Consider the following 20262-nt stretch of genomic DNA (forward strand, 5'->3'; position numbering starts at 1 on the left):
CAAAAAGCCAACCTTCCCTTCGAGATCGTGGGCTCCTCGAAGGACTCTCTGTTAGGCGCACAGGCGTGCAAACTCCTAAACCTCATTCAACGAGTACACTCTCTCTCTCCAGAGGACACGTCTGCCTTCCAGGATGCGGATTTCAGGGCGCAACTCAATGCCATCATCGACCAGCACCGCGACGTTTTCGAAGGCATGGGCACGCTTCCATACACTTACAAAATCCTGCTCAAACAAGACGGCACGCCTGTGGTTCATGCACCACGCAGAGTCCCAGCACCCCTCAAGGACCGCCTCAAGCAGCAGCTGCAGGACTTCCAGGACCAAGGAGTGCTCTCCAGAGTGACGGAACCAACCGACTGGGTCAGTTCCATGGTGTGCGTAAAGAAGCCTTCCGGCGAGCTCCGGATCTGCATTGACCCAAAGGATCTGAATCGCAACATAATGAGGGAGCATTACCCTATCCCCAAGCGCGAGGAGATCACGTGCGAGATGGCTCAGGCCAACATCTTCACCAAACTTGACGCCTCGCAAGGATTCTGGCAAATTCAACTAGAAAGATCCAGTAGAAAGCTGTGTACCTTTAATACCCCGTTTGGCAGATACTGCTACAACAGGATGCCGTTTGGGATTATATCGGCATCAGAAGTATTCCACCGGATCATGGAGCAAATGATGGAGGGCATTGAGGGTGTGCGCGTCTATGTTGCATATCAGTCACCTCCAGCACGTTTTCAAACGAATACGGGACCAAGGCCTTCGTCTCAACAGAGCCAAATGTTCCTTTGGCCAGACGGAACTCAAGTTCCTAGGGGACCACATCTCCCGGTTGGGTGTGCGGCCGGATGCGGACAAGGTGGCAGCCATCACGGCGATGCAGAAGCCAGCGGATAAGAAGGCGGTCCTCCGATTTTTGGGCGTGGTCAACTTCCTGGGGAAGTTCATTCACAACCTCGCCTCCCATACCACAGCTCTCCAGAGCCTGGTCAGGAAGCTGACAGACTTCCAATGGCTTCCCGCCCACGAGCGCGAATGGGAAGAGTTTAAGACCAGGTTTACCACGGCCCCGGTATTTGCATTTTTTGATCCCACGAAGGAAACAAAAATTTCAACGGATGCCAGTCAATCCGGTATTGGGGCGGTGCTCCTGCAACGCGATGAGGCCTCATCATGGGCCCCCGTTGCATATGAGTCACGTGCCATGACCCCCATGGAACAGCGCTACGCACAGATCGAAAAGAGTGCCTGGGCCTGTTGACTGGGGTCTACTAATGCCATGATTACGTGTACGGCCCCCCCCAATTCACTGTCGAGACCGACCATCGCCCGCTGGTCAACATTATACAAAAAGACCTGAATGATATGACCCCTCGCCTCCAGCGCATTCTGCTTAAACTCCGGTGGTACGATTTCCAGCTCCTATACACCCCGGGCAAGGACCTGGTCATAGCCGACGCTCTGTCCAGGGCAGTCAACACCCCGTGTGACCCAGAGGGGTTCGTCTGCCAGGTTGACGCTCATGTGGCCTTCACGGCCTCCAATCTGCTGGCCACGGATGAACGCCTTATCCACATTCGCGCAAGACTGCAGCTGACCCCCTACTACAGCGTGTCATGCGCCACATGACGGACGGGTGGCTCAAGGGCAAATTCCCGCAGTTCTACAATATCAGAGACGATCTGGCAGTAGTCGATGGTGTCCTCCTGAAGCTGGACCACATCGTGATCCCGCACAGCATGCGCCAGCTCGTTTTGGAATAGCTACACAAGGGTCATCTTGGCGTGGAGAAGTGTCGATGGAGGGCCCGAGAAGCTGTGTACTGGCCCGGCATCAATGAGGACATCGCCAACACAGTGCTCAACTGCCCCACCTGTCAGCGGTTCCAGCCGGCCCAACCACGTGAGACCCTTCAGCCCCATGAGTTGGTCACGTCCCCTTGGTCTAAAGTAGGCGTTGACCTGTTCCATGCTCAGCAGGGACTATGTTCTGATTGTAGACTATTTTTCGAACTACCCGAAGGTCGTACGCCTGCACGACATCACATCATCGGCGGTCATCCGTGCCTGCAAAGAGACCTTTGCTCGTCACGGCATCGCACTCACTGTGATGTCGGACAATGGCCCCTGCTTCGCCAGCCAGGAATGGTCCAACTTTGCCAGCAGGTACAACTTTGTGCATGTGACATCCAGTCCCCTGTACTCCAATCCAATGGCAAAGCGGAAAAGGGCGTCCACATCGTCAAACGGCTCCTCTGCAAGGCTGCCGATGCAGGATCCGACTTCTACCTCGCCTTGCTATCGTTCGGCCCCACTCTCCACGGGCCTGTCGCCAGCCCAGCTGCTCATGGGTCGCATGCTCAGGACCACGGTGCCGTCCATTCATGTCCCAGACCTCGACCACGTTCTGGTCCTTCAGCGGATGCAACAGTCTCGTGCACAACACAAGGCAGCGCATGACGCTCGGGCGACTGATCTCCCTGCTCTGGCGTCGGATGACAACGTCCGCATCCACCTTCCGGAGGGTGGCTGGTCTGCAACTGCTGTGGTTCTTCGGCAGGTGTCTCCCCGCTCGTTCCTGGTTCGTCTGCCAGATGGTTCCATTCGCCGCCGCAATCGGCGTGCCCTTCGTCTCGTTCCACGCTCGCTACATGATCCTCCACCAGTGCCATGCCCTCCTGTTGTCCCCAACCTGGACTATGTGGAGATTCCGAATACTCTGCATCCTCCTCACTCTGCCGTGGCCCAGCCCGTTCCTCAGCCGGTGGCTCCTGACCCACCCTTGAGGCGGTCAACCAGAATTCGTCGCCCACCTCAGAGACTTGACTTATGAGTTTTACAATGTTGGACTCTTCGATCTGTTCTGTTATCCTGTTTCATCGTTCCAGTAGTTTGTATATAATGTTCATTTCGTTGTTGGTGTGACACCCTATTTCTCTGCACCAGGCACCTTACCGTGTAAATAGATTAGCTTCATGTACATAGTCATGTAAATAACACGCACACACATAGTCAGGTACATTCACTACACAATATTTATTGTCACGCAGGCACATGTTCTTTATATAAAAGGGGGGATGTCATAATATACACCAGTATATCATGGTGCAGACACACACACACACACTGATGGACATGCAGTGGGACCAATCAGCATACACAACACCGCAGCCAATCACCAGTGAGAGCACACGCACTATAAAGACAGGGGACAGGAGAGTTCCCGCTCATTCTAGTAGCAGCCAGCTCGGAGCACAGAGCTCACAGCCTGCAACACAGACATTCACCATGTGCTGAGTGCATCACCTTGGTTAGGACTAGGCAAGGGTCAACAGTTAAAGCTGGTATTGCATTTACCCACAGTTCAAGTATGTTAATATAGTTAACCTTATAATAAAAAAGAGTTGCACCACTTCCAGTGTTGGTGACCTGTTTGTGATCCAGAACACCCAACACATCATTACCCTGTGTAGAATTACTCCAAATGCACTTCATTTTACAATCTGAAATACAATAGCTGCAAAGTGGAACAGGGAACAATTTGCAAAAGCACTTTATTGGAGGAAACTGAAAAGGAGTCAGGAAGTAAGGACAGCGCTTTACCACAAATCGTTTATCTCGCCTTTCACTTTCTATAATCGCAGTTCGTTTGTTGCCACAGCGAGCGTAATTGAATATTAAGAATTGTAACATAACCATTGCAGATTAGTAAAGGAATCATTAACCAAGATTACTTGCAAGAATCATTAGAGATTAGTCACAAACATGACCAGTATATCATTACACAGAGGCTTGTAGATGCCTTGGATGGATTACAAAGCATTAAGCGGATCAAAGGGACTCAAATATCTTCAACCACGGCCACAACATTCGGAAGATTATATATTAGGTATCTGAAATTGTCTTGAAATACTCAAAGGCTGTATGTTTGTGATGTGATGTTCATGTGTGATCTCATTCGCTTATTGAGTTTATTCTTTGCCAAAATCTAATGTCAGACAGAGCACTTGGTATTCTTAATGGCTCATGCTTACTGCACTGAGGGATTAGAAACATTATGTAATCATTTCAAGTCAACTGAGAGATATTAACCAGCCGATGGTTGGAAAATAACAGAGCTGGTAAATGTTAGAATTGGTGCAGAAATAACAAATGGATACTTGTGCAAAATTATAGAGAAACATTTTTTTTAAAGTTGTATTCAGTAACCTCGGACAAAGTCTGGACGTTTTGCTCGATTTGATGTGTATGTTTGTCTGTGAACGGCAGCTACGAGTTTGTTACTTCTGCGCTGGACTTTTCTAATGCACTCCTGGCAGGCCTCTCACCCGCCACCTTCTGTAAACTTGAGGCCATCTAAAACTCGACTGTCCGCGTCTTCACTTGTACCGAGTCCCATTCACGCATCTCCCCTGTGTTTGCCGGCCTGTGCCTCGATTTTAAAATGCTCCCCCTTGCCGTCAAATTCAATAGTCCACCCGTCCCGTTCCTATCACGATGATCTCCGCCAGCCTCACAACTCTCCCAGATATCTGCGCTCATCTCATTCCGGCTGCTTGAGGCTACGTTTGATTTGATTGCTGCACCACTGGAGGCCATGCCTGCAGCTCCCTGGGTCCAAAGCTCTGGAATTGCCTCCCCACCACTTCCCTTTCCTCCTGGAAGAAATGTGTGATTCATTTTGGTCGGAAGGATGCACAGGTACAATACAAAATAAAGGCAATGATTTAAAAAGGAATAAGGCAGATATGCGCATACATCTTTGAAGGTGACAGAACAAGTTGAGAGAGCAGTGAATAAAACATACAGTACACTAAACGTCACAAAAGTGAATAAGCCAGGAAGTTACGTTAAATCTGTATAAAACCCTGGTTCAGGCTCAACTGGAGTATTGTGTTGTGCTGGGCACCACCCTTTAGGAAGGATGCGGAGACATTACCAAGGGTGCAGGAAAGATTCTATCGAATGGTTCCAGGGATAAGGAACTTCAATTACGCGGGGAGATTGTAAATATTGGGACTGTTTTCCTTGGAGAAAGAAAGACTGAGAGATTTGATAGAGGGTATTCAATATCAGGAGGGGTCTGGAGCAAGTAGATGCAGAGAAATGTTCCCATGGATGGAATGATAGGCAGAGGGCAGAGATATAAGGTTATTGGCAAAAAACAGCTAGCTGTCTCACTTTGCTGCCAAGCAGTCAAAAATACCCTAGTACCTCCTCATGTGGCTCAGTGTCAAATTTAGTATTAAATCACTAGAATGGGGCAGCACGGTGGCACAGTGATTAGTACTGCTGCCTCATGATGCTGAGGACCCGGGTTCGATCCCAGCCCCGAGTCACTGTCCGTGTGTGTGGTAGTCACCACTGTTTGTATATATTACGTATATGAGAAGTAATACGGTAAGGCCCCTGTACTACAGGTACGGGGGTAGATCCCTGCCTGCTGGCTCCGCCCAGTAGGCGGAGTATAAATGTGTGTGCTCACCGAGTTGCAGCCATTTTGGCAGCAGCTGCAGGAGGCAACACATCTCTGCTTAATAAAGCCTCGATTACTCTCTACTCTCGCCTCGTCGTAATTGATAGTGCATCAATTTATTAAACAGAGATTTTACAGCGATGGACCTACGCATCAAGCCAGATCGCCTGCAGCTGCACCCTCAAGCAGACAACGCCACATCGTCCTTCGACCACTGGCTAGCTTGCTTTGAAGCCTACATCAGATCAACGACAGAACAACCCTCAGAAGCACAGAAACTCCAGATCCTGTACACACGGTTCAGCTCCAATATTTTTCTCCTTATCCGGGACGCGCCCAACTACACTGTGGCCGTGGTGCTTCTGAAAGAGAACAACACCCGGCCGATCAACAAACTCCACGCCAGGCACCTCCTGTCCACACGGCAACAACTCCCCGGTGAGTCATTGGAAGATTTCTGGCGTGCCCTGCAGGCCCTGGCGAGGAACTGCGATTGCCAGGCAGTTTCGGCCGTTGAACATTCCGAACTCCTAATCTGGGACGCTTTCGTTATGGGCATAGGGACGGCATACATCCGCCAGCGCCTCTTAGAAGGGGGTACGCTCGACCTCGCGGCGACCAAGAAACTCGCGACCTCACTAACGGTAGCCTCCCGTAATGTACAAGCGTGCGCCCCCGACCGCTCGGCGCCCCCCTCCTGGACATCGCGGACCACACCAGCGACCGCCGCAAGCCTGCGCCGCGTGGCAGCCAGCAAACCCCGGGGGGCCCAAGTGCTATTTCTGCAGGCAGACCAAGCACCCCCGGCAGTGCTGTCCGGCGCGGAGTGCAATCTGCAAGGCCTGCGCGAAGAAGGGACATTTTGCTGCAGTGTGCCAGGCCTGGTCGATTGCCCCTGTAACCAGGCCCATTGTTCCTGCACCCCCCACGTGCGACCCGTGGGCGCCGCCATTTTTGCCCCCGCAACCCACGTGCGGCCCGTGGACGCTGCCATCTTCCTCGCATCAGAACACGAGTGGCCCATGGGCGCCGCCATCTTCCCCCCCCATCAGACCTCGTGCAGCCCTTGGGCGCCGCCATCTTTAATGCCGCCCTCCACGTGCGCCCTGTGGGCACCGCCATCTTCGGCGCCATTTTGAATGGAGCCTCAGGACCCCTGCTCGTCGGGCACCTCATCGGGCCACCCATCACCTGCAACCGTTGCTGACCAGCCCGGGGTCCACCAACACCAGCCGCGGATCGCCTCCATCACGCTCGACCAGTCCCGGCCAAACAACCTCGCAACCGCGACAACGACGGTGAAAGTCGATGGCCACAGGACACCTTGCCTTATCAACTCCGGGAGCACGGAGAGCTTCATCCACCCCGATACCGTAAGGCACTGCTCCCTCGCGGTACACCCCATTACCCACCGAATCTCGCTGGCCTCCGGATCCCACTCCGTGGATACCCGGGGGTACTGCGCCGCCACCCTCACCGTCCAGGGAATAGGGTTCAGCAACTTCCGGCTCTACGTCCTCCCCAACCTCTGCACTGCCTTGCTACTCAGCCTGGACTTCCAGTGCAACCTCCAAAGTCTAACTCTGAAATTCGGCAGGCCCCTACCACCCCTTATTGTATGCGGCCTCACGACCCTTAAGGTCGACCCACCTGCGGCCACAACCAGCAGGACCACGACGCTAACCTTTTCAAATTTCTCCACACCGCCAAACTCCTGAACCTAACGTATAACAAGGAGAAGTGCGTGTTCAGCACCAACCGCTTAGCCATCCTTGGCTATGTGGTGCAAAATGGAGTTCTAGGGCCCGACCCCGACCACATGCGCCCCCTCATGGAACTCCCCCTCCCCCACTGCCCCAAGGCCCTCAAACGATGCCAGGGGTTCTTCTCCTAACTATGCCCAGTGGGTTCCTAACTATGTGGACAAGGCCCGCCCACTCATTCACTCCACCGTTTTCCCGCTGACGGCCGAGGCTCACCAGGCCTTCAACCGTATCAAGGCCGACATCGCCAAGGCCGTGATGCACGCGTTCGACGAGATCCTCCCCATTCAAGTCGAGAGCGATGCATCAGACGTCGCTTCATTTCATTTCATTTCATTTCTGGCCTCTACCCTCAACCAGGCAGGCAGACCCGTGGCATTCTTTTCCCGCAGTCCGTACCGGTCCGTACCCTACACGCCTCCAAAATTCAGCACTCCTCCGTCAAAAGGGAGGCCCAAGCCATCGTAGAAGCTGTGCGTATTGGAGGCATTACCTGGCCGGCAGGAGATTCACTCTCCTCACTGACCAACGGTCGGTAGCCTTCTTGTTCAATATCACACAGCGGGGCAAGATCAAAAATGATAAAGTCTTGAGGTGGAGGATCGAGCTCTCCACCTACAATTACGAGATTTTGTATCGCCCCGGTAAGCTCAATGAGCCCCCCGATGCCCTATCCCGAGGTACATGTGCCAGCGCACAAGTGGACTGACTCCGGGCCCCACATGATGGTCTCTGTCATCCAGGGGTCACCCGGTTCTTACACTTCATAAAGGCCTGCAACCTACCCTACTCCATTGCGGAAGTCAGGGCTATCACCAAATACTGCCAGGTCTGCGCGGAGTGCAAACCGCACTTCTACTGGCCAAACCGAGCGCACCTGGTGAAGGCCTCCCGTCCCTTTGAACGCCTCAGCATGGATCTCAAAGGGCTCCTCCCTCCTCCGACCGAAACACGTACTTCCTTAACGTGGTCGAGGAATACTCCAGATTCCCCTTCGCCATCCCATGCCCCGATATGACGTCTGCCACAGTCATCAAAGCCCTCAATAGCATCTTCACCCTGTTCAGTTTCCCCGCCTACGTCCACAGCGACTGGGGATCCTCCTTTATGAGTGATAAGCTGCACCAATTCCTGCTCAGCAAGGGCATTGCCTTGAGCAGGACGACCAGCTACAACCCCCGGGGAAACGGGCAGGTGGAGAGGGAGAACGGGACGGTCTGGAAGGCAGTCCTGCTGGCCCTACGGTCTAAAAATCTCCCGGACTCCCGCTGGCAGGAGGTCCTCCCCAACGCCCTCCACTCCATCCGATCGCTACTTTGCACTGCGACTAATGCAACCCCCCATGAACGTCTCCTTCCCTTCCCTAGGAAGTCCACCTCCAGGGTTTCGCTCCCAACGTGCTGGCAGCTCCAGGACCCGTTCTCCTCCGCAAGCACGTGCGGCTCCACAAGGCGGACCCGTTGGTCGAGAGAGTACAGCTACTCCATGCAAACCCGCAGTACGCCTACGTGGCGTACCCCGACGGCCGCCAAGACACAGTCTCCCTCAGGGACCTGGCACCAGCTGGTTCCCCCCCCCCCCCCCCCCCAACTGCCCCGGCGCCACCCAACCTCCCCCCAGCGCACCTCACCACAGCCCCCGCTCCAGGACGATCCGTCCTCCCCTTGGTCCCTCCCGGGGATGAAGATGAGGACTACATGCTCCCGGAGTCACCGGCGACCAAGCCGGCGCCTGCATCGCCACCGGGACTGCGGCGCTCACAACGGAGGATCAGGGCACCCGACCGGCTAAATTTGTGCACTTTCCCTAAACGGTACTTTAAAAATGCTCACATACATGTAAATAGTTTTTCCATCCCCCCCCCCCCCCCCCCCCCCCCCCGCTGGATTCTTTTATAACGGGGTGAATGTGGTAGCCACCACTGTTTGTATATATTACGTATATGAGAAGTAATACGGTAAGGCCCCTGTACTACAGGTACGGGGGTAGATCCCTGCCTGCTGGCTCCGCCCAGTAGGCGGAGTATAAATGTGTGTGCTCTCCGAACTGCAGCCATTTCGGCGGCAGCTGTAGGAGGCCACACATCTCTGTGTAATAAAGCCTCGATTACTCTCTACTCTCATCTCGTCATAATTGATAGTGCATCAGTGTGGAGTTTGCACATTCTCCCCGTGTCTGCGTGGGTCTCACCCCCAACAACCCAAAGATGTGCAGGGTAGGTGGATCGGCCACGCTAAACTTGCCCCTCAATTGGAATTTTTTAAAAAATCACTTTTATGAAGCACCTTGGATCGGTTTATTACACAAATACAAGTTGTTGCAGATGCAAGTTGTTACTGTGAAGACTTGGTCTGTATAACTCTATGTTGCAATGGACAGTGCCTTTACACATGAGACCATTAGAGGGGCTATTACTATTTTGTAAAATAAGCAATAACTGCAGAATATCTCAGTAAAATCCATTAGTTTACACTGAACAAAGCTGTGCTGTATGTTATAATCTTTTAATATTTATATATTTCTGTATATATATCTCTGTGTATATATATATATATATATATATATATGAACGAGTCAAACATTTTTAACACAACAGTGTCATTGCAGCAGTTACCTGCAGGACTTACAACGTTGACCACGAGAAAATGTAACAGCCAATTTTCACGCAAGCTCCCACAAATAGCACTGAGATAATGGACCAGATAGTCTGGCTCAGTGCTGTTGATTAAGGGTTAAATATTGATGCTGTTAGGAACTCCATTAGCCTTCTTCAAAATAATGTCGTGGGATCTTTTACATCCATCTGTGAAGGCAGATGGGACCTCAGTTTATTGCCTCACCCTCCGACAGTGCAGCACTCCCCTCAGTGCAGACTGAAGCAATGAAGATGGGGATATGAGACATAATCCAAGTCCAGAAAGTGCTAAATACTTTGGAAAACGTTAATATAACCTGTTGGATTTAAACTGATCACAGTCGAGGGCAAACTGTGAAACTCCTTCCTATTCAATAGCATCTGACATTCCCCCTCCATTACCAATAAAAAGTACAGAGAAGGATAATTTAAATTTTCAGAATTTTTCTTGTCTGGAATTGGGCCTCGTTGTTCTACACAATGCCTTTTTCCTGGCAGGTACGAGGTCAAATCCGACCCTGTCTCTGCTTGTTCCACTCTTCAAACTGACCATTAGGAGGTGATAACCGCAACCTCCTTCTCTAGTCTTTCTCCTCCCTGTATCGCAGGGAGACATCTGACCTGTACTCAAAGACACACCTGGGAGAGGCGGGTTGGTAAACCAGCAAGCTGGGGATGTAGGCGTGAATCCCACCTTGCCGTTTCACAGCAGAATGTGTTTCCGCAGGGTTATTTTTATTCCAAGGACTGAAAGTCGAATTCCAAAGTAACAATTGAACAATCGAAAGAAGGTTAAAAAAAATCAATTCTGTAAGCCTACCCTGTTTTATTTGAGCTCATAAATGGTTGGCCTCTATATCAGGTCTTAGCTTGTTCCAAATATAGCGATTAAATATGTCACGTTCACACTCCCTTGGCAACAGCCATGATTGAGATAGAAAAGATACGTGAGCATCTTACGCTGCCAACAAGCAATGCTTTTTTTCATGAGAAGTAGGAAAAGTGTGAGCCATGGTATATTATTTCAAGTCAACATTTAGACTTTGTGTTCAGATCACAGTCTTATTTCTGACGTGCCTGTCCTGTAATGCAGCAGCATCATAGTTCCATCAGAATCAAACATCCTCTGTATGTTTCCCAAGTGTCCTTTGCTCGTGTGTGAACATAAACAGTGCTTTAGTGGGCTATCTGTCTGTGAGAAGCATCGCAAGAACTGGACTTCACCTTCACTCCACCTGAATCTTCACAGGAATGGTCACTTGACAGCAAGGGCCTTTTTGCTCCATTGACTAGTTCATTAAACAAGGCAAAAAGAATTGACTTCCATTGCATGTTTTTAAAGTGTCAAGTAAATGTTTAGTTTAATTTGTTCATGTGATGTGTGCATCATTGGCGAGTCTATTGCCTATCCCTAACTGCCCCCGTGACGATGGTAGCGAGTCGCCTGCTAGAAGTGCTACAGTCCATATTATGCAGGTACCCGCACAGTGCTGTCGGGGAGCAGGACCCAGCGACAGGAGAGGACTAACGGTGTAGCTCCACCTCATGAAGGTAAATTCAAAGCAAATGAGCAAACGGAAAAGAGAATTGCTCGAAGGTCAGCAAGGAATGTGGGTGCACATTTTGCCTTTCCTGCTAGGTACCAATGCATTGAAAAAGCCTAACGGAACTTTATCTCAAAGGAGTTGCCAGTTAAATGTGACGCAGTGATGCTTCAGTTGAACAAAGTTTTACTTGGACTCCTCCGTGTGTACTGCATTCACTTACGGGCACTCAGGCAGGGTGGGGCCGTCAAGGAAAAGCTAAGTGACAATTCATCAGAACCACACCGAGGTTTAAAGGATTAAATAATGAGAATAGATTGTGTAAACTCGATTTGCATTCCATTGAGTGCAGAGGGTTGAAGGGTAATCTAATGGGGGGGGGGGGGGGTAAAATGGTTGAGGGAGTCAATGGGCCGCACGCTGACACAGTGGTTAGCACTGCTGCCTCACAGCGCCAGGACCCGGGTTCAATTCCGTCCTTGGGCAACTGCGTGGGTTTGCTCCGGGTGCTCCAGTTTCCTCCCACAGTCCAAAAATGTACAGGTCAGGTGGACTGGCCTTGATAAATTGCCGCTTAGTGTCCAAAGTTGGGCAGGTTAGGAGGGGGTATGGAGATAGGGCAGGGGAGCCGGCTAGGTGGGGTGCTTTTTCAGAGAGTCGGTGCAGACTCAATGGGCCAAATAGCCTCCTACTGCACAGCATGGATTCTATGAACGGAACAGACGCAAAGGAATTATTTCCTCTGGCATGAGGACCCAGATCAAAAGGACATCATCTCAAAAACAGAACTAGATCATTTAGAGGCAGAATTTAGAAGCACTTTGTCAAATGAAGGGAGCAGAATTCAGGAACTTAGTCCACCCCAAAAGACTTTGCACGAGGGATTAATTAAGACTTTCAACACTGAGATCAATAGTTGTATCTTAAGAATGGATACCAAGGGATAAAGATCAAAGGTGGATCGTGGAGTTGAGGTGCAGATCAATCCTGATTTAATTGAATGTCAGAACAGGAATGACCCACTCCTATTCCTCTTCCCACATTAACTTTTACCAACTTTTACAGATGCACTATCGAAAGCATCCTATCTGGCTTCACAGCCTGGTGGGAGGGTGCAGAAGAGATTTACCAGGATGTTGCCTGGTATGGAGAACATCATCTATGAGGAGAGGTTGAATAAACTCGGTTTGTTCTCACTGGAACGACGGAGGTTGAGGGGCGACCTGATAGAGGTCTACAAAATTACGAGGGGCATAGACAGAGTGGACAGTCAAAACAAACAAAGAACAAAGAAATGTACAGCACAGGAACAGGCCCTTCGGCCCTCCAAGCCCGCGCCGACCATACTGCCCGACTAAACTACAATCTTCTACACTTCCTGGGTCCGTATCCTTCTATTCCCATCCTATTCATATATTTGTCAAGATGCCCCTTAAATGTCCCTATCGTCCCTGCCTCCACTACCTCCTCCGGTAGTGAGTTCCAGGCACCCACTACCCTCTGCGTAAAAAACTTGCCTCGTACATCTACTCTAAACTTTGCCCCTCTCACCTTAAACCTATGCCCCCTAGTAATTGACCCCTCTACCCTGGGGAAAAGCCTCTGACTATCCACTCTGTCTATGCCCCTCATAATTTTGTATACCTCTATCAGGTCGCCCCTCAACCTCCTTCGTTCCAGTGAGAACAAACCGAGTTTATTCAATCGCTCCTCATAGCTTATGCCCTCCATACCAGGCAACATTCTGGTAAATCTCTTCTGCACCCTCTCTAAAGCCTCCACATCCTTCTGGTAGTGTGGCGACCAGAATTGAACACTATACTCCAAGTGTGGCCTAACTAAGGTTCTATACAGCTGCAACATGACTTGCCAATTCTTATACTCAATGCCCCGGCCAATGAAGGCAAGCATGCCGTATGCCTTCTTGACTACCTTCTCCACCTGTGTAGCCCCTTTCAGTGATCTGTGGACCTGTACTCCTAGATCTCTTTGACTTTCAATACTCTTGAGGGTTCTACCATTCACCGTATATTCCCTACCTGCATTAGCCCTTCCAAAATGCATTACCTCACATTTGTCCAGGTTAAACTCCATCTGCCATCTCTCCGCCCAAGTCTCCAGACAATCTAAATCCTGCTGTATCCTCAGACAGTCCTCATCGCTATCCGCAATTCCACCAACCTTTGTGTCGTCTGCAAACTTACTAATCAGACCAGTTACATTTTCCTCCAAATCATTTATATATACTACAAAGAGCAAAGGTCCCAGCACTGATCCCTGTGGAACACCACTGGTCACAGCCCTCCAATTAGAAAAGCATCCCTCCATTGCTACCCTCTGCCTTCTATGGCCTAGCCAGTTCTGTATCCACCTTGCCAGTTCACCCCTGATCCCGTGTGACTCCACCTTTTGTACTAGTCTACCATGAGGGACCTTGTCAAAGGCCTTACTGAAGTCCATATAGACAACATCTACTGCCCTACCTGCATCAATCATCTTAGTGACCTCCTCGAAAAACTCTATCAAGTTAGTGAGACACGACCTCCCCTTCACAAAACCGTGCTGCCTCTCACTAATACGTCCATTTGCTTCCAAATGGGAGTAGATCCTGTCTCGAAGAATTCTCTCCAGTAATTTCCCTACCACTGAAGTAAGGCTCACCGGCCTGTAGTTCCCGGGATTATCCCTGCCACCCTTCTTAAACAGAGGAACAACATTGGCTATTCTCCAGTCCTCCGGGACATCCCCTGAAGACAGCGAGGATCCAAAGATTTCTGTCAAGGCCTCAGCAATTTCCTCTCCAGCCTCCTTCAGTATTCTGGGGTAGATCCCATCCGGCCCTGGGGACTTATCTACCTTAATATTTTTTAAGACACCCAACACCTCGTCTTTTTGGATCACAATGTGACCCAGGCTATCTACACCCCCTTCTCCAGACTCAACATCTACCAATTCCTTCTCTTTGGTGAATACTGATGCAAAGTATTCATTTAGTACCTCGCCCATTTCCTCTGGCTCCACACATAGATTCCCTTGCCTATCCTTCAGTGGGCCAACCCTTTCCCTGGCTACCCTCTTGCTTTTTATGTAAGTGTAAAAAGCCTTGGGATTTTCCTTAACCCTATTTGCCAATGACTTTTCATGACCCCTTCTAGCCCTCCTGACTCCCTGCTTAAGTTCCTTCCTACTTTCCTTATATGCCACACAGGCTTCGTCTGTTCCCAGCCTTTTAGCCCTGACAAATGCCTCCTTTTTCTTTTTGACGAGGCCTACAATATCATTCGTCATCCAAGGTTCCCGAAAATTGCCGTATTTGTCTTTCTTCCTCACAGGAACATGCCTGTCCTGTATTCCTATCAACTGACACTTGAAAGCCTCCCACATGTCAGATGTTGATTTGCCCTCAAACATCCGCCCCCAATCTATGCTCTTCAGTTCCCGCCTAATATTGTTATAATTAGCCTTCCCCCAATTTAGCACATTCATCCTCGGACCACTCTTATCCTTGTCCACTAGTACTTTAAAACTTACTGAATTGTGGTCACTGTTACCGAAATGCTCCCCTACTGAAACATCTACCACCTGGCCGGGCTCATTCCCCAATACCAGGTCCAGTACCGCCTCTTCCCTAGTTGGACTGTTTACATATTGTTTTAAGAAGCCCTCCTGGATGCTCCTTACAAACTCTGCCCCGTCTAAGCCCCTGGCACTAAGTGAGTCCCAGTCAATATTGGGGAAGTTGAAGTCTCCCATCACCACAACCCTGTTGTTTTTACTCTTTTCCAAAATCTGTCTACCTATCTGCTCCTCTATCTCCCGCTGGCTGTTGGGAGGCCTGTAGTATACCCCCAACATTGTGACTGCACCCTTCTTATTCCTGATCTCTACCCATATAGCCTCACTGCCCTCTGAGGTGTCCTCTCGCTGTATAGCTGTGATACTCTCCTGAACAAGTAGCGCAACTCCGCCTCCCCTTTTACATCCCCCTCTATCCCGCCTGAAACATCTAAAACCTGGAACGTTTAGCTGCCAATCCTGCCCTTCCCTCAACCAGGTCTCTGTAATGGCAACAACATCATAGTTCCAAGTAGTAATCCAAGCTCTAAGTTCATCTGCCTTACCCGTAATGCTCCTTGCATTAAAACATATGCACTTCAGGCCACCAGACCCGCTGTGTTCAGCAACTTCTCCCCGTCTGCTCTGCCTCAGAGCCACACTGTCCATATTCCCTAGTTCTCCCTCAACGCTCTCACCTTCTGACCTATTGCTCCCGTGCCCACCCCCCTGCCATACTAGTTTAAACCCTCCCGTGTGACACTAGCAAATCTCGCGGCCAGGATATTTATGCCTCTCCGGTTTAGATGCAACCCGTCCATCTTATACAGGTCACACCTGCCCCGGAAGAGCTCCCAGTGGTCCAGATAACCGAAACCCTCCCTCCTACACCAGCTGTTTAGCCACGTGTTTGTCTGCTCTATCTTCCTATTTCTAGCCTCACTGGCACGTGGCACAGGGAGTAATCCCGAGATTACAACCCTCGAGGTCCTGTCTTTTAACTTTCTGCCTAGCTCCCTGAACTCCTGCTGCAGGACCTCATGCCTCTTCCTGCCTATGTCGTTAGTACCAATATGTACAACGACCTCTACCTGTTTGCCCTCCCCCTTCAGGATTCCCTCTACCCGTTTGGAGACATCCTGGACCCTGGCACCAGGGAGGCAACATACCATCCTGGAGTCTCTTTCACGTCCACAGAAGCGCCTATCTGTTCCCCTGACTATAGAGTCCCCTATAACTATTACTCTTCTGCGCTTTGACCCTCCCTTCTGAACATCAGAAGCTAAAGTCAGAGGCTTTTTCCCAGGGTAGAGGGGTCAATTACTAGGGGGCATAGGTTTAAGGTGCGAGGGGCAAGGTTTAGAGGAGATGTAAGCAAAAAGTCAGAGGCTTTTTCCCAGGGTAGAGGGGTCAATTACTAGGGGGCATAGGTTTAAGGTGCGAGGGGCAAGGTTTAGAGGAGATGTACGAGGCAAGTTTTTTACACAGAGGGTAGTGGGTGCCTGGAACTCGCTGCCGGAGGAGATGGTGGAAGCAGGGACGATAGTGACATTGAGGCACGGTCAATTGTACAAAGACTCAGGTTGGATACAACTGTGGCTTTATTGCAGTAAGATGTGTGGCCTCCCACAGCAGCTGGCGAAATGGCTGTTGAATAGAGGACACGCATATTTATACTCCTCCTACTGGGCGGAGCTAGCTAGCAGGGGCTACCAGCGAACCTGTAGTACAGGTCCTACGTTACATCACTAGTTACATTGCAAACATTGAGTGGAAACTCTTTAGATCAAATAGTTTGGATGGGGTGGTGTTTGTGCAGTGTGTCCAGGAAGCTTTTCTAACACAGTATGTAGATTGTCCGACCAGAGGAGGGGCAATATTGGATTTAGTACTTGGTAATGAACCAGGGCAAGTGATAGATTTGTTAGTGGGGGAGCATTTTGGAGATAGTGACCACAATTCTGTGACTTTCATTTTAGTAATGGAGAGGGATAGGTGCGTGCAACAAGGCAAGGTTTACAATTGGGGGAAGGGGAAATACGATGTTGTCAGACAAGAATTGAAGTGCATATGTTGGGAACATAGGCTGTCAGGGAAGGACACAAGTGAAATGTGGAACTTGTTCAAGGAACAGGTACTACGTGTCCTTGATATGTATGTTCCTGTCAGGCATGGAAGAGATGGTCGAGTGAGGGAACCATGGTTGACAAGAGAGGTTGAATGTCTTGTTGAGAGGAAAAAGGAGACTTACGTAAGGCTGAGGAAATTTGGTTCAGACAGGGCGTTGGAGGGATACAAGATAGCCAGGAGGGAACTGAAGAAAGGGATTAGGAGAGCTAAGAGAGGGCATGAACAATCTTTGGCGGGTAGGATCAAGGAAAACCCCAAGGCCTTTGACACATATGTGAGAAATATGAGAATGCCGAGAGCGAGGGTAGGTCTGATCAAGGACAGTAGTGGGAGATTGTGTATTGAGTCTGAAGAGATAGGAGAGGTCTTGAACGAGTACTTTTCTTCTGTATTTACAAATGAGAAGGGCCATATTGTTGGAGAGGACAGTGTGAAACAGACTGGTAAGCTCGAGGAAATACTTGTTAGGAAAGAAGATGTGTTGGGAATTTTGAAAAACTTGAGGATAGACAAGTCCCCCGGGCCTGACGGGATATATCCAAGGATTCTATGGGAAGCAAGAGATGAAATTGCAGAGCCGTTGGCAATGATCTTTTCGTCCTCACTGTCAACAGGGGTGGTACCAGGCGATTGGAGAGTGGCGAATGTCGTGCCCCTGTTCAAAAAAGGGAATAGGGATAACCCTGGGAATTACAGGCCAGTTAGTCTTACTTCGGTGGTAGGCAAAGTCATGGAAAGGGTACTGAAGGATAGGATTTCTGAGCATCTGGAAAGACACTGCTTGATTAGGGATAGTCAGCACGGATTTGTGAGGGGTAGGTCTAGCCTTACAAGTCTTATTGAATTCTTTAGGAGGTGACCAAGCATGTGGATGAAGGTAAAGCAGTGGATGTAGTGTACATGGATTTTAGTAAGGCATTTGATAAGGTTCCCCATTGTAGGCTTATGCAGAAAGTAAGGAGGCATGGGATAGTGGGAAATCTGGCCAGTTGGATAACGAACTGGCTAACCGATAGAAGTCAGAGAGTGGTGGTAGATGGCAAATATTCAGCCTGGATCCCAGTTACCAGTGGCGTACCGCAGGGATCAGTTCTGGGTCCTCTGCTGTTTGTGATTTTCATTAATGACTTGGATGAGGGAGTTGAAGGGTGGGTCAGTAAATTTGCAGACGATACGAAGATTGGTGGAGTTGTGGGTAGTGAGGAGGGCTGTTGTTGGCTGCAAAGAGACATAGATAGGATGCAGAGCTGGGCTGAGAAGTGGCAGATGGAGTTTAACCCTGAAAAGTGTGAGGTTGTCCATTTTGGAAGGACAAACATGAATGTGGAATACAGGGTTAATGGTAGAGTTCTTGGCAATGTGGAGGAGCAGAGAGATCTTGGGGTCTATGTTCATACATCTTTGAAAGTTTCCACTCAAGTGGATAGAGCTGTAAAGAAGGCCTATGGTGTGCTAGCGTTCATTCACAGAGGGATTGAATTTAAGAGCCGTGAGGTGATGATGCAGCTGTACAAAACTTTGGTAAGGCTACATTTGGAGTACTGTGTACAGTTCTGGTCGCCTCATTTTAGGAAGGGTGTGGAAGCTTTGGAAAAGGTGCAAAGGAGATTTACCAGGATGTTGCCTGGAATGGAGAGTAGGTCTTACGAGGAAAGGTTGAGGGTGCTAGGCCTTTTCTCATTAGAACGGAGAAGGATGAGGGGCGACTTGATAGAGGTTTATAAAGATTTTTTTTTTTTTAATATATTTTATTCAAAATTTTTGGCCAACCATGACAGTACATTGTGTATCCTTTACACAGTAATATAACAATATAAATAACAATGGCCAGTTTTAAGCAAGAAATAAATAATATGTGAACAACATCAAAATTAAAAAACAAAACTAAATGGCAACTGCCTTGTCCCAAATAAATACTCTCCAAAAATACAATTCAACAGTCCAATATACAATTACCTATAACAACAACCTATACATATTATACATGTACACTAACATCCCTGAGAGTCCTTCTGGTTCCTCCCCCCCCTCCCCCCTCCCTCCCATCCCCTCCCCCCTCCCTCCCCCCCCCCCCCCCAGCTTGGTTCGACCTGGACCCCCACCACCTTTGAAAGCACCTTTGTCACCCCCACCCAAAACCCCTGTAGTGCCGGACATGACCAGAACATGTGGGTGTGATTCGCTGGGCTTCTCGAGCATCTCGCACACCTATCCTCTACTCCAAAAAATTTACTGAGCCGTGCTCCAGTCATATGCGCCCTGTGTAACACCTTAAATTGTATCAGGCTTAGCCTGGCACACGAGGACGATGAGTTTACCCTACTTAGGGCATCAGCCCACAGCCCCTCCTCAATCTCCTCCCCCAGCTCCTCTTCCCATTTCCATTTCAGCTCATCTACCATAATCTCCCCCTCGTCCCTCATTTCCCTATATATATCTGATACCTTACCGTCCCCCACCCATGTCTTTGAGATCACTCTGTCCTGCACCTCCTGCGTCGGGAGCTGCGGGAATTCCCTCACCTGTTGCCTCGCGAAAGCCCTGAGTTGCATATACCGGAATGCATTCCCTTGGGGCAACCCATATTTTTCGGTCAGCGCTCCCAGACTTGCAAACGTCCCATCTACAAACAGATCTCTCAATTGTGTTGCTCCTGCTTTTTGCCATGTTCCAAATCCCCCATCCATTCTCCCCGGAGCAAACCTATGGTTGTTTCTTATCAGGGACCTCACCAAGGCTCCCGTCTTTCCCCTATGCCGTCTCCACTGCCCCCAGATTTTCAGAGTAGCCACCACCACCGGGCTTGTGGTGTATTTCTTCAGTGAGAACGGCAACGGCGCCGTCACCATAGCTTGTAGGCTAGTCCCCCTGCAGGACGCCCTCTCCAATCTCTTCCACGCTGCTCCCTCCTCTTCTCCCATCCACTTGCATACCATTGAGATATTGGCGGCCCAGTAGTACTCACTTAGGCTCGGTAGTGCCAGTCCCCCCCTATCCCTACTACGCTGCAAAAATCCCCTCCTCACTCTCGGGGTCTTCCCGGCCCACACAAAACTCATGATATTCTTCTCAATCCTTTTGAAAAAAGCCTTCGTGATCACCACCGGGAGGCACTGAAACACAAAAAGGAATCTCGGGAGGACCACCATTTTAACCGCCTGCA

General features: G+C 49.9%; 1 protein-coding gene across 1 annotated transcript in view; it reads left to right on the top strand.

Moving 5' to 3' along the window:
* Nucleotides 1-3861: 3861 nt before the first annotated feature.
* The window catches only part of antkmt (adenine nucleotide translocase lysine methyltransferase), a 51637-nt gene continuing 35236 nt past the window's right edge, over nt 3862-20262 (top strand). Inside the window, exon 1 of the mRNA XM_072481679.1 lies at nt 3862-3885. The gene's annotated coding sequence lies outside the window, so the exon portion shown is untranslated. The remainder of the gene's footprint in view (nt 3886-20262) is intronic.

This window comes from Scyliorhinus torazame, chromosome 17, assembly GCF_047496885.1.
Source record: "Scyliorhinus torazame isolate Kashiwa2021f chromosome 17, sScyTor2.1, whole genome shotgun sequence".
Classification (NCBI taxonomy): domain Eukaryota; kingdom Metazoa; phylum Chordata; class Chondrichthyes; order Carcharhiniformes; family Scyliorhinidae; genus Scyliorhinus; species Scyliorhinus torazame.